The following is a 12,374-nucleotide window of genomic DNA, read 5'->3' as shown; positions in this document are numbered from 1 at the left end:
AGCCCGTCCAGCCCCTGGCCCTGCACAGACCCCCCAACAATTGCAGCCTGGGCAGCCCTGGGAGCACTGTCCAAAGGCCTCTGGAGCTCTGGCAGCCTCGGGGCTGTGCCCATTCCCTGGGGAGCCTGGGCAGTGCCCGAGTCCCCTCTGGGGGAAGAAGCTTTTGCTGATCCCCAGCCCAGCCCTGTCTCTTTCAAGCCAAGCCGTACTGTGATTCTGTGATTTTGGGAGAGATGCTGAAGCTCTGGCTCAGCTTTATCTCACCGAATATCTGGACCCAGCAGCAGCCATGGGTGTGATCATCTCCTCCTCCCTCTCCCTGTGGCTGGAACTCACCCAAGGGCAGCAACTGAACTATGTCCCTCATGGGCAGTGAGTGCCAGAAAGGAATGTTGCTCCTTGGGGAAACGCAATGTCCTTGGACTCCAGCAGAGCATTGAAATGGGCCCCCTCAAGCACCTCAGCACTACTGCAATCTCCTCTTACTGCACTCGGCCCAGGAGATCTCCCAGAGCAGCTGCAGAAGAGTCGCTGTCAGGACGAGGGACGTTTATCAAAGGTTGATGTAGATCAAAACAAGCTCTGGCACCATTCCACAGTTTTGTTTGTCACTGGAAAATAAATGCAGATGTCCCCATGCCACAATCTCAGTCCCCCCAGGGTTCTTGTGTTTGGTTTTGTCCCCTGATATGGAGACAAAGGAGCTCTCCCAGCTGGACAAGGTGTCAGGAATCCCTTCCTGAGCTTGACACCCTTGGAGAGGGTGAACAAGGAGGTTCCTTGCTGCAGGAGACTGTGTGGGTTTTGGAAACAGGCCAGACCTGGAGAAGGCTCCTTCTACAACCCCGCAGCACCCGGCAATCCCACATCTTTATTTGTGTGACTTTCTTGTCAGGGCAGGGAGAGGGGAGACAGGATCCTCCTTGTGGCAGGGAGAGGAGGCAGAGACTCCAAAAGCAGGAGTCCCAAAGGGATCTGGGCACATCTGGATCCAATGGCTGCAGTAGGTGTGCCATTCCTAAATCCAGTTTGGGAGAGCCACGGCCGTGTTGCTGTGTAAACTCTGAGGTATCTGATGGTGAGAGAGGCTCAGGTTTGTCCTGTTTGCATCCCCAGTTCCTGCAGAGCCGCTGTCAAACAGCGCATGGGGATGCTCCTGGCACTGACCCTGGCACAGCTCAGGGCTCAGCTTTCCTCCATCAATCCCACTTCAGGGCTTCACTCTGGTGGGGAGGTGTCAGTGAGTCAGGAGCAGCACAATCCAGAGAACTGGAGGATGGTTTTATGTTGGTAATTCTGGGAATGGGTTTCTCTGGCAGGATGCTGGACAGCAGGGATTTCTGCCCTCCTTTCTCGGGAGAGTTTGGGTTTCTCATGTCAGTGCTCTTCCACAGTTCCCACCATCCCTGCTCCTTTCATTGACATTTCCCCAGCTTCCCAGCGTCCTTTCTGAGGGGGAAGAAAGGAACGTCGATGGTGGCACCCCTTGGCTGCCTGGGACTCCAGCTGTCCTGGAGCTGCAGCATGTCCGGCACAGCCGCTCTCAGTGGGCCTGGGCCTTGGTTCAGGCCCCACAGTCCCTGTCAGTGCCCACTCCCCACTGGGCTCACGCTATGGCCGTGTGGGGCTGCTGAAGGCTCAGCGGCTCTGGTTGAGCACTCCCATCTCTGTAGCTCCTGACTGATCCCAGAGATGGGGTCCCGCAGCCCCGGTCGGGGCCATGTTGCCAACAGGGCCCAGGTTTGGGGTGGCCATGGGTACCTGCTGCTCCTCCCCCCTCAGCAGCCCCACAGCAGAAGGGTCCTCTGGGAGCCCAGGCAAGGGATTCAGCTCTGCCATTCCCTCTGTCTCCACAGCAGCTCTCCCAAAAGTCCTTTGGGCTCCCTGAAATCCTGTCTCCTGAGCTGATCCATGCCAGGGAGTCCCAGGGCCTCTGAGCCAGTCCCAGTGGGTGTTTTTGCCACTCCTAGCCATGGTCACTTCAACTGCTGATGTGCTCAGGCCTGAGTGGCAGCCCTCAGCCAGAACTGGCTTACAGGACAAACCCTGGGCATTATGTGACTGACACCATCAGTTTTAGTTAGCTAAAGATAGATGACCCAGATGCTTCTGCCAGCTGTTTAACACCAAACCAGCTGCTTTGGAGACTTTTGCATAATCTTTTGTAGTTACCTGCAAGAAATGTATCATTTAAAGAAATTTTCCCAACTGACATGAATAGAGGCTTGTAGAATATTTCAGGGGAAACCCTCCAAGCTGAGGATTGGGCTCTGGCCAAGCCCAGGCCCATTGTGCTCAGGAAAAGTGTCAAGAGACCCAGAAGTTTATGTGTGTCTTAGGGTGACATTATGATGCTTGTGTCCTCAGTTGTTGTTTGGTTTATGCTGGATATTAAGTTCTGTACCTTCAAAACTGGCTCTGAAGAGCAAAGCTTTAGCAAGGCGCAGAGGTTCAGGGACAACACACCATGACAACATGATCCAATGAAGCCAAATCTATTGTCCCCTTAAAGACTAATAATAAATCTTTACTGTCCACGCGTCTCTAGCTAACACATGATTGGTTAATCCTAGCTGTTCTCGCGTCTAAATTAGAATGCTGATTGGATCACCTAATTTTTCACTCATTTTGCTGTGGTCATCTGACCCACCCATGACTTTGCCAAATTTGCTGACAAACTTGCTGAGTCTTGATGATTCTTCTTCTTGCATCACTTTCAAGGATATACTGAGCCCATTTCTGAATATGTCCATTATTCATTGCTTGTGTATGTGACCACTGTCCATTATTACAAGCAGGCTGGATTGTGCATCGGCTGAATGTGGCCATTGTCTAAAAAAACTCCTTGATCTGCAAAAAACTCTCAACAGTTCCCCAGTTTTGTCTTTCCACAAGCCAAACTGATTTAAAAGCAGGGTCAATTACTTTTTGCACACAGTCTAGTAAGCAAGGCACTATAAGAAGAATTCAAAAAAGAATACAAAGCCAATAATAGGTATAATTATTTATTAATTATGTAGCCAAGAATACCTAATACCAAAGCGTACTAAGTCCTTGAGCCAGCTCATTATTCCCCAGGATTTTAGCCACTCATCAAAAGAATTCTAAACAACTGTCAGCTTTTTCATATTCTCCTTAAGCAATGACAGTTTCTTGTGAATAGATTCAGCGGTCAGAGAGATTCATGCAACACATCCCTTCAAAATCTTCACACCCATCTCCTTGTGCTAGCAACAAAAAATCTATAGCAGCCCTATCCTGTAACACAGTGTGGTGTATGCTACCTACATCAGTGGTAAGCTCATTCTGGATTGCAGATGTAATGTTAATTTGTTTTCCTGCCCAACAGGCCAATCATTTGAATTATGTAAGGGCCTTTGATGAAGCTAATCCTGGTGTAAAAAGTGATGTCAATTTAACCGAAGGCAAAATCCACAATTCTATATTATCCTTGCAGTCTGAGCCTAATAGATGCACACTACATTTTGGATGTTGGAATTTGTGTCTGATGTCAAGCATCTGTTGAATGCTAGGGGCAAACAGTGTCAATTTCCCAAATTAGCATGGTCCTCCTAATCCTTTCTGAGGAATTGCAGGCCAAGCTTTAAGAGAAACAAAAGTAGAAAAAAGTTATTACAGAAGCTATTGTAGAATGGACTTTTCTCTCAAATTATGTAGAAGCTTTTCCTGTAGCAACTAAGGCTGCAAGTAGAGTTTGAAAACCTTTCAATTGGAAGATTTTAGAAAAGTTGAGAGCGGCAATTTCACAATTTGGTTGAAAATCCCAACTTGCACAGTCACTTCTGCAGTATATTTTTCCATCTAACACATTAAGTCCAGCTGATGTGCATACCCTAATAAGACTTAGAATGCCACCCCATTAGCAGGTGATGTGTCATAAAAGCTGGGAGGAAAAGTGTGCTCAAGAAACAGCAAGACCTAGAGTGCAGGGTGATCCTCTGTATGGTTTAACAGCACAACAGTTACTTGGCAAGGGGCCCTGGGCTACTGCCACTGCCCAGGCTGGGAGCATTGATGAAGTGTTACAGATGAGCCAGCAACTAGCATATAATGCTATCCTTGCACTTCCAGATTAGTTACACACCATGTCTTTTACACAGATTCATCAAAGAAAGAGTGAAGACTTTAATATATTTTTAGACAAATTGCATGAAGCTATCTATAATTGTTCTGATTTAAATTCAGACACAAAGATACAATTGTATGGACTTTGGGATCATTACTCCATTCCAAATAGCTTTCCCTTCAGTCACAAGAGCCTTCCATCTCTTCCAAAAATTGCCTGCTGAAACTCTTCTGCTCTCTTCCAAATCAGTTCACTACTCCAGTATAACCCTTGAAGAACAGACAGATGACTCTTCAACTAATTATAGTAGAAAAGAAGGGTATTTATTGCAGCGCTGGACACACGTTAACTAATTTCCAAAGACACGTGCAAGGAGTTGCAGACTCCTGCTCTCTATTTCTACAGAAAAGGTTTTACATTAGGTTCCTAAAGACCCATAACACATAATTATTACCTGCCTGCTTCACATTTTTATCAGCTGAATATCTATTACAGCTCTGCAATTGTATTCCCTTAATTGGGTCGGTGGGATTTTGAAATGAGGAAGTGGTTGTATGGGAGGAAGAAAGCCGTCTTCCTCATGGTGAACTCTTCTCCCATGGCCAGTTTGTTGTGTTGTGTTTGTTTTACTCTCCCTTTTACTTGATTTGTTCTCCCTTTACTTGAAGTTGGAATGTTCTGTTTCGCCCTATGTTGTAATGGTTCGGCCCAGGTTCTCCCTCCTCTCCCAGTTAAATGTCAATCTCTCTGGTCCCCATAGCACCCAATGTATCCATGTCTACTCCTCCCTGGTTACCCTGACAACTCAATGTATCCTTTCCTCTACTCCTCCCCAGGGCCCTGCCAGTCACTCCCTGCTCATTCTCTTTTCTCCAGAAGCTTCTCTCCAGGGCATGGAGTGATTGGCTCAGGGACTGGGGCCCCGCCTTAAACCTGTACCCATTGGTCTTCTATGTATGTCAATCTCATGTACCCCCCTCCCCCTGGATTCCCATTGGTTCTGGTATTGGTTCTACCCCCTACCTCCCACTCCCTTTATAACCACATGTATCAACCCTCAAATCGTCTTCGTTAGTTGGCTCCCCTGGATCCTGTTAAAATGGACTTTTCCCCAAATGGAGAGCGCTCTTTCTTCCTGTTCACTGCAGCGATTCTCGGTCTCGTCCGCAGCTGGCAGCACCTGCAGCCATAGCGCTGGGTGTCTGCTTGAGGCACTATCCCAAAGCCCCGCTATCAGGACAAGTGCCCCCTGTGCTGCTAGCAGTTGCTGGCCGGCTAGCCTGGGCGAGTGACACCTACATCGCCACACCGCTGCAGTTCCAGTTGGCAAGACCTTTGGACCTGCTGCTCATGGTCCAAGCCTCTTCTAACTGTTCAATTATTCTTAAGGCAAAGTATTTCTATGGTCTCTGCTTCTTCATAATTGCTTCCTCTATTCCCGTCACTCCTAGCTTTATGTTCCTAATATATTTGGTACTCTTTAACTAAGGGATGTGATTTCTGCTAGCTGTATTATTTAAGTTAGTATAACTTAGTTTCTTACCTCATTTGAAAATCTTAACTAAAACATGCAATCTTCTACTATCCCAATTCTATTCCCAGCTGGCCCCTCAACCCATCTGCACTTTTCAATTATCCTAATTACATTTTCAGCTAACCCCTTGACTCACCTCAGGCACATCCCCAACTGCCTCTCTCCCAGCAGCTCAGAGCTGCATTGCACAGCCCTTGCTTTGTGCCAGAGAGCACAAAGCAGGCTGGCCTGGTGGGCCTGAATATTTCTGCCAAACACTCTGCATCTCACACCTTTGCTCTGGCTCAGTGCAGAACTGCAGGGTTGCAGGTGCTTCCTCCCAGAGCTGCGTGAGGCGCTGGCTCCTGCAGATGGGCCCTGCCAAGCTGTCCCTGCCTCATGCTGGCCTCGCTTCCCTGGCACAAGTGCTGGGCCTGAAGGAGGCTGCCCTGTGCTCCAGCCTGCCGAGCAGCCCGGCTCCCTGCCCCGGTGCCCAGAGTGCTGCACACACTGCTGGCCTTTGCCAGGAGTTGCAGGGCAGCCGGCAGAAGAGCAGGAATCCTCAGCCAGCCCAGCGGCCCGCGGCTGCCCTTGGCCTTTCCTGGCTCCTGGGCACACTCCAGATGGCCAATGCCTCCAGGCCGGGCTGTGCCCAGCACGGCTGCGCTTCCCCTCGGCAGCAGCCAGCTGCCACCTGGGTTCTGAGAGCGGAGGATTCGCCCGCTCCCAGCAAGAGGCACCCAGGGCCCGGCTGCTGCCTCTTGCAGCTCCAAGGGCCTCCTTCCAGCCTGCCTCTGCCGGGGCTCAGGCTGCTCCGGCCTCTGCCAGAGCTCTGCTGGGGCTCCAGCCCGGGCAAGGCCGTGCCCGCTCTCACCTCACAGGCGCTGACAGCTCTGCGCCACAGGAGACCTTCCCAAGCACTCTCTCTGATCTTTCTGCTTTCTCACTTGAGCAAGGCTCTCTTACAGCCAAAGACATTGCACCTAGGGATACAAATCCAAGTGGCAGGAACCCCAATGCTCTCCAGTCACAGCTGAAGGCCTGCATCTGCACAAGATGTTTGGGCTGCCTCATTCTTCCTTTGATTTTGCCTTCAAATGCCATTGCCCTTTCTGCCTCAACTGGAAGTGTCACAGATGTACCAAAATGGGCCAGTGTGCTGGCCAAAGGCAGTGTGCTCTGGAGATGATGAATGATGAGTCTTCCCAACTTCCAAAGAACACTGCAAAAAACACCAATGACTTATTTTAAATTTTAACAGTTAAGTAGCAATAAAATCGTTATTAAGATATTAATAAAAGTTAAAGTAATAAGAATTTGGACAATCAGAGTTAGAACAGAAAAGGATAATAAAAACAAAGACATACAGACAGTCCTGGTGCGTCCTGGGCAATTATGCCCCAAAAGCACATAGGCAAACAAAGGATTAGCCCTTAAAAGCAATAGCCTGTTGCATATTCATATATCTTATACATGATGCATAAATTCCTTTCAAACAAAGGGTGTTCTCTGCTTATTGTCAAGTTCTCCCCCTTAATCTTGTTGGCTCCTCAAAGTCAGGAAGGAGGTGGAAGAAAGTTGGTATTTTCCAATAAGGATGCAAGAATTCTTCTCTTGGGGCTTTAGGTGTCCTGTTGATGTTATCTCTGGGCAAAGAATTTCTTCATTATCCCATCCCTTTCTTGAGCAAATTAAAAAAAGTATCTTACATCGCATAGTTTCTATTTTACATAATGTATAACCCAAAACTATATTTACCACTGAAATAATTACCAATATAGCCAGACGGGACGTACATGAGCTTGTCTGGCCTTTGCTGCCTGACCAAATAGCGGCAACTGTGGAATTTTACCCCAGAAACACTTTTGGCTAGCTGGATGCTGCAGCTGGGCGCTTGGAGGCAAGACTGGGCATGCAGGAGCTCAGGTTTACCTTTGGTGGAGAAGCTTTAAGGCGAGGTGAAGGAAAGGAGTCGGTTCTGATGGAGGGTTTCGATACAGAGTTTTATTCCTGGCCCACAGGCCTCTGAATCCAGCAAGGGCTCCAGGAGAACTCCCAAACGCATGGTTTGCTCACCCTTTTACCCAGGGGAGAGGGACAGGGAAGGAACACGGGGGACCACCAACCAGGTACAGGGGGGGAAGTCTCAAGGGACAGAGGACACCTGGTTGGCCCAATGTCCTTCCAGGAGGGGAGGGCATCTTTTGAATTCTGCCAATCACTCGCCGCCCTTCTGGAATGCCAGGATTGACAGACAGCGCTCAGCAGGGGTCAGGGTGTGGAAAGGAGGGATGACTGACACACCTGGCAGGGAATTATCAGGGAGGAACCTGGGGTATCTGAGGCAAACCATGGCATCGCACCACAAAGTACCACACTACTTAAAAAAATACAGTACTGCTAAATAAGACAACATAACATATATAGTATATTAATTATATATATATATATTTGTGTATATATGTATATATTTTTTTATATATGTATATATATATATATTCTTTTAATATCTGTGAAGAGTCTGTCCTGTAATATGTACTTTTCACAACATCAAAGAGGCCATTTGCACCTTTAAGAGACAGCTGACAACTCAGAAGGAAATGCTCAGCTTGTTCACAGGGTAAGAAAGAAAGGATTCTTCCAGATAAGTTAAAGTTTCAGAAACTTTATTTATTTACAGTCCTACTCTATAATCCTGTAGGGTGGTATTTACAGAAAAATGGACAGGCACTAAATGAACCAGCCTAACTTTCTGGAGCTAACTAAACTAACTAACCTTCTAGAACTATGTCAGGTTTTTAATAAAGCTGCATTCAACTTTGTGGATAAAAAGGTGATGTTGTGAGCAGAAAGAAGAAGCAGAAGAGTTTTTGACAGAGAAAGGGGTAGCAACCCAAATAAAATGACCCTTACAGCATCTACCAATTAGATTAAGAAAAAGATGCGTGCTTGCCTCAGGACAAAATAGAGCTATCTGTCAAGAGATGTGTGGACAAAGTGCAGCAACCAACCAAACAATGCATGACTATAAAGACCTATAGGATAGGAAGCAATTATAAACCATGTTTAGAAGCACAATAAATGGCTTCTCCTTGATTCACATGGAATTGTGCAGAGTCGTTTGTCTTTTCTCCACATAATCCTACTCTAAATCCTACTCTAAAGTCCTATTCTACAATTCTACTCTAAGATGGCTATGGAGAAAATCGTCCTGATATGATTATAGCACTGTTTGCTTCTCCATCCTCCTCTTCACTGAGATGATGAGAGGTGCCAGGGTGTATGCAGCCTCAGCTGATGTTACAAATGGATGCGGTTCACAAAAAAAAAAAAAAAAACAAAAACAAAACAAATACAAAAAACAAATACAAAAACAAAACAAAAAAACAAAACCCAAAAACCAAAACAAAACAAATGAACCAAAAAAAAAAAAAAAACCAAAAAACAAAAAGACAAAGAACAGTGAACCATTACTTTCCAACGTCAGTACTTCACAGGCTCAATCAGGATTGCTCTGGGTCCTAGAAAGACCCAGAAAGAGGAGCAGTGGGACCATCTGCTACACAGCAGTCATGTGCAGGACCCTGTCATCACAGGCAAACCTGGCCCAGAATCCCACTCATCCACTTATTCAGGTTTCTTTATCTTTTTGGGATTTTTGCCCTGCCAGCGCTCTAGAAATGGTGCTTTCTGTCCCTGGGTTTTCTTCCTTTCAGGAAACTCCAAGGGCTCACATAGGTCCCTGCCTTTGAAAGACAGGCACTGTGCTGATTCCCACAGGGACAGAAAGCAGTGTCTGCCTTTCCATGCCCTGCCCCTCGTGTGCTGGATGGCACCTTCCTTCCCAGCAGGGCCAGCCCAGTGGCACTGGGCCCTGCAGTTCCCTCTCTGCCACACAACCTGGCAGTAACCCTGGCACAGTTCCCGTCTGCTTGAGCGTGCCAGGCAGCAGATGGGGCTGGGACAAGTCCCTCCCAGCTGTCCCTGTTTGCGTGGCAGAAACCTCTGAGGGTGGGCTGGGGGGCACCAACCAGGGCCCCTCAGAGGCTCACAGTGAGCCCCCCACAGCCCCTCCTGCCCACAGCCAAATCTCTGACTGCTCAGCTGGGACTGGCTTCCTTGGGTTCCTCCACCACCATTTCATGTCTCTGTAACCCGCATTGCTCTACTTCAATTCTTTTGCCATTAGATAAAACTGAACACTTCACGAAATTACAAAAGAGGGCTACAGAAGCAGTCAGACGACAGAGCACCTCTCCTCTCAGGAAATGCAGAGGGAGCTGGAGTTATTCAGTTTTGTGAAGAACAGGTCCCTGGGAGACTTCATTGCCACTTTCCAAGACTTCAGAGTGGCTTTGAAGAAAGTGGGGGACATCTTTTTTAACAGGGCCAGTTACAATAGGATACGGACAAATATTTTTAAACACAAAGGGCATCTAATCAGAGTAGGTCTAAGGAAGAGCTTGTTTACTCAGAGCATGGTGCCACCGTGTCACAGGTTGCCCTAAGAGCTTGTAGGTGCCCCATCCCTGCAACCATTCCGGCTCCAGTGGCAAAGGGCTCTGAGCAACCTGATCTCTTTGAAGATATCCCTGCTCGTTGCAGGACACTTGCACCACAGGACATTTACAGGGCCCTGCCAGCCCAGCCCAGTCTAGGATTCCTCACCATTTTCATTTGAAGAGCACCAAGAGTGGAGGTGAGGAGGAAAGGAGCTCATTTGATGCCTTGGACTTGAGTGGAGGAGGAGCCCATCCCTCAGAGCCTGTTTCACCTGCAGCCCCTTCACATTTTATCTGCAGGAGCTCCTTGGCAGACCAGCGCTGCTCCTCGTCTGTCTGCAGTCAGCAGCTCAGGAAGTCACGCAGGCAAGATGAAAACAGGTTGGGCTGCTGCAGCTTTTGTCTTCCTCCTGTGGCTATCAGGAGTTGAGGCTGGGGAAAAAGGAGACACCAGGCTCCACCTGCTTCTTTCCCATCTGTCACTGTTCTCCCAGATCCCATTGGTTTAGCTCCACTCTGCAGTGGCAGTTTCTGCCCTGGCAGAGACCCAGAGATGACTTTCCGTTACCAAGAAAAACCCAAACCCTGATGCAGCCACGGCCTTTCCAACATCCCACAGATCTTGCCTTGGCAGCTGATTTCATTGACTGACCTAGTTAGTGGGAACTACATCAGCACAAGAACATTTCCTTCCCTGAGGATTCATACCAGCTTGAGAGGCTTTTTGGAAGGACTTTGCTATACTAACTCTACTGTATCCAAGGGTTAGTACATGAAAAGTATCTCTGCAGTGCTTCTTGGTCCCTTAAGCACAGCTGCCATAAAACAAAACTCATCAAACTTTTTGCTTTGTTCTTGAAAACAATGGGAATTGGAAGGAAGGAAAGGAAATCCACCGGGTATTCCTCGGGTAAGGAAACAAACATTTGGAATCTCATCTTCAACACAGACACATTAAGATGCATGTACAAATGTACTGGGATGAAAACACCTGCTTGGACACACAGGAGCCACCTGCAGCGCTGTCTCTCAGCAGTCTGAAAATTTCTGCTTTCCTTACATGGAAAAGAAAAACTTTTCATGGTCAAATCAGAAGGAGAGGTGCCATCCCTATGGTCACCCTCTACTCATTTGGCTACTCAAGTCAATGCATGAATGGTAGCCCATCCCAGAAAGTGTCAGGAAACAAATGGGAGGTTTTGGCAGGCTCTCCACATCACATGGCTCTGGCTTGGTGACATGCAGAATGTGGCTTGGGCTAGGAGAGAAACACGGTCACTGAGTGCTTCAGCAGCACTGCACAAGAAGCGGAAGAGACTCTGTGGCCTTTACACCCTCATGCCCAGGTTTCAGGCATGTTTCCCAGTGAGAAGAAACTGCACAGGGGGTTAAGTTCCTCTCTAAAAACCAGTGCCTTAGAAACTTTCTTGTGTTTGGGCTTCTTTTTTCATTTCTGGAAATGTAACACCAGTTCTGAGAGGCTTGCCTTGTGGTTTTAGGGGCATCTTCACAGACAGACAAGCGGGAACAACTTGAAACCCAAAGCAAATGTTGCCTGAGAAGAGCTGGGGAGTGTTTGCCTGTGGTGAGGCTTGAGCTGTCTGGCAATCCCCTTCCATGATGTGCAGAAACATCCAGCTGCTCCCCAGAACTCAGTCCCTCTGGGCACGCAGGCCTCTGGAAACACCTGACGATTCCAGCCTTTCTCCTGCTCAAGAGCATCTAACCTAAGCTGAGCTTCAGTCTCTTCAGCAAGGCAAAGGATGCTCCCTTCCATGCAGCTGACAGTGTCCATGGAGCTCAGCAGGTCTTTCTGATACTCCTCAGGCCAAGGAATTACAGTGTAGATTGGCAAGACATTGGCTGATCCAGTGTGGTTCATGTGGAACCAAGCTCTAACATGCTGACAAGTCAGATGGAGAGAACTCATTCTGCTTTCGCAAGATGGTATTTAGAAACATAAGACACCGACTTGGAACTATTCAAACCTCAACTTGAAGAATCCATCTCAAATAGACAAAAATAACAATGGCAAGAGGCCTTGAAGTGTCCATAAAAATGCCCACCACTGTCATGATAACTCTGTGCTTGTGTCACTGAAATAGATGGTGACCAAAGAGACTTTGCTATTATCCTCTTTAACCCAAAGGAGAATTCCAAATCCAGAAATGGCAACGCACTCCCCTTGTGTACAAGTAATTTATGTGGCTTTCTGTCCTTTTCCCACATCACCAGAGGTGACAAAGAGGGTTTTATCCTGACTCTCAGCTGA

General features: G+C 47.7%; 1 pseudogene; it reads left to right on the top strand.

The window, feature by feature from the left end:
* Window positions 1–12,374, top strand: part of LOC131567038 (zinc finger protein 883-like) — a 133,445-nt pseudogene that overhangs the window by 88,513 nt on the left and 32,558 nt on the right.

This window comes from Ammospiza caudacuta, chromosome 21 (genome assembly GCF_027887145.1).
Source record: "Ammospiza caudacuta isolate bAmmCau1 chromosome 21, bAmmCau1.pri, whole genome shotgun sequence".
Classification (NCBI taxonomy): Eukaryota; Metazoa; Chordata; class Aves; order Passeriformes; family Passerellidae; genus Ammospiza; species Ammospiza caudacuta.
This window is presented reverse-complemented; position numbering and strand designations above follow the sequence as displayed.